The following is a 2,990-nucleotide window of genomic DNA, read 5'->3' on the forward strand; positions in this document are numbered from 1 at the left end:
AAGGAATCTTAGCTCTGCCTCTTGGAAGTGACCACTTTCCGTCATGCCTATGCACACCCTACAATTGTCAAGATGCAACTCTTCCCACCTCTTTCACACTATGCCTTCCTCTGTCCCTGACCTCTGCATCTAAAACACCCAATTTGAATCCCACATGTGTGTCCCAAGTCCTTCAATGTTTCCTTTGTCAGAACAGAACCCACCATCATGGCCCCTCACACCACTCTCTGCTTACTGCACCTCCTCAAGCAGAGACGGGGAATTATCCAATGCCCCTGGCCTCCCTCCTCTCTGGTTATCTGGTATTCGTGTGATATTTGTTCTTCAAAGGTCTGCATCAGAGAAGAAACCTAAGTGTAGAAACACCTGCTGCCACGGCCTGAGTTTGAAGCCATAGCATCAGGGTCCAAACTCAAGTTTAGCAACAACCTGTCTGGGACGTCTCAGGACAGAAATGTTTTATGCAGAAATACCTGAGTACAGACATACTGCTTCTCTTCTCCTGTCTATCAGAATAGAGCTGACTTGATCAACTGACCTTGGGTTTGAGAAGTCACTGTGTGTGAATGTGCTCATGGGGACAGGCATGTTGTGATCAAGGTCATCTCCCTGTAGTTCACTTAAACTTTCTCAGAGCCGTGGAGACACTGTCCACCATTAGGACGATGTTATGAGCCATAAAGCAGTGTTGACTGAGCCAATCTGCACATCACAATTACCCAGGGATTGTTCCTCGTCATTATTCTTATAATATCATTCTCAGTTATTCATTTAAAACTCATGTAAATTATAAACTTATGACATGACCCCACTCGAGATGACCACACTTTTCCATGCTCTCTTTTTATGTCATCTTGTGTGGATGGGGGAAAGCACTCCTTGGACATTTCTTGGAAGTAAAAAGCATCCAGTAAGTCCTCCATGTGCACAAAGAATCTCTGTACATCATGGAGCTGAGCCTGTCTCCCTCCTCGCTACTTGGCCTGTTCTTCTAAGGCCCCATCTCTCCAGGTGGGAACACCATCCCTTTATCTGGAGGATTTCATTCAATGACTACTCTGTGTTAAGGGCCTAGGTTTCCTCTACAACTTTCTCCCAGCTCCCCTGCTCATGTTCTGCCATGAGTTTCAGTACAAAGTCTTCAAACCAATGGTCTGTCTCTTCTTTTATTGCATGGTGTTTGTCTCTTTTGAAGAGGGGGACTCCCAAAAGAGGAAGGCTTCACAGGTTACAGACCACAAGGACTTATGTTTGAAGTCAGTCCTGGGTGCAAAGGGACTCAGTTTTCCTATGCTTTATTGGGATGTGGAGATTTTGGTTGAAAGTCCCAGTTAGCTCAGTGTCCAGGGTAACCATTTGTCCAGTGTCAATCTAGAATAGAGGGCTTGGGATCACAGGGCTACCAGTGAAACTGATGTCCTGATAACTCAATTGCTCACTTTTCTGCTGGGTTGGAGGGCTCCTAGAGAGACACGATTGGGTCAGGCCAGTGTTCCAGTGACTTTTTTTGCCCAGTGCTAAGCAGAGATGGAGGGCTTATTGTTTTAAGGCTCCAATTTGGCCAAAGGTCCAGTGGACATGTGGGTGCAGTGCTGAGCTGGGCTTGGAGGTTTCATAGACTAAAGTCAATTGGCAATCTCTGTGTTCAGTTGCCCTGAGCTCTGCTTGATTAGAGTCGTGTTGTTCTCTTGTACAGCCCCATGTCCAAGGACACTTAGTGAGCTCATTCTCCCGGTGACTACATGATGTTGTGTAGAGCTGTGGTGGATGGCTCCAGTTACAAGGTCACATAGTGAGCTTCCTTTTCACATTATTCCTTGGCCTAGGGTAGAACTGGTTTGGATGGCATGTAGTCTGAAGTTCTTGGCAAACCCAGTGTTCTCAAGAGTTGATTGCCTTGTGCTTTGCTCTGTTGGAGTGCTCCAGATCCAAGGGCACGTGATAAGCCAACTGAACGGGACATTCCTTGGCCTAGTTCTGAAGCATTTGGAGGCCTCCAAGTCCACAGGAAGGTGGTGATCCCAATGTCCACGTCACTTCTTGGCCTAGTACAGAGCTGGGTTGAATGCCTGATGGTCTGAAGTCTCCTGGTAAGCCCAGTGTTTTGACGACTTGATCGCCCTAGCAGTCTGTTTGGGAGGCTCAGGTCCAAGGGTACACGGTGATCTCACCGATCAGATGACTTCATGGAATAGTGCAGAAGTAGGTTTTCAGGCTGCATGTTCCAGGGCATGTGTTGAGCATGTTGTCCAAGTGACACCTTGGCCTAGTTCAGAGCTGGGTTGTAGGAATCATGGTCTGATGGCTCTTGGAAAGCCTGGGGTTCTGGAGAATTTATTTACCAGTGCTGTGCTCTATTGTGGGGCTCCAGATCCAAGGGCATGTGGTGACCCCACTCTCTAAGACACTCCTTGGCCTAGTACTGAGCTGCTTTGGAGTCCTCCAGGTCCAAGGGAAAATAGTGAGTCCACTGTCCAGGTCACATCTTGGCTTCATGCAAAGATGAATTGAATGGTTCATAGTCTGAAGGCTCATGGGAAACCTGGTATTCTGGAGGCTTGATTGTCCAGCGCTCTGCTCTTTTGTAGGACTCCAGGCCTAAGGGCACATGGTGACCTCACTGACCAGGTGAGAACATAGCCTAGTGCAGAGATGGCTTTTTGGGCTACAGGTACAATGACATGCGGTGAGACCAGTATTCTGGAGACTTGACTGATGTCTGCTCTTCTCAATTGGAATGCTTGTTTTCTGAAAGCACCTTGCAAATCTAGTGTCCTGGGCACTCAATTGTCTTCTATCCTGGGTTGAAGGTCCCATAGTTCAAGGGCCTCTAGTCAGCTTGGTTTCCAGGCGACTCTTTTGCCCAATACTGAGCTGGTATGCAGGGCTCATGGTAGAGTGGCTCCCAACAAACCCGGTATTCTGAGGACTCGATTGTACTGTGATATTCTGGGTTGGAATGGTAGTGCTCTAATGGCTTCTGGTCACCC

The sequence above is a fragment of the Panthera tigris genome (assembly GCF_018350195.1).
Source record: "Panthera tigris isolate Pti1 chromosome F3 unlocalized genomic scaffold, P.tigris_Pti1_mat1.1 chrF3_random_Un_scaffold_45, whole genome shotgun sequence".
NCBI lineage: Eukaryota > Metazoa > Chordata > Mammalia > Carnivora > Felidae > Panthera > Panthera tigris.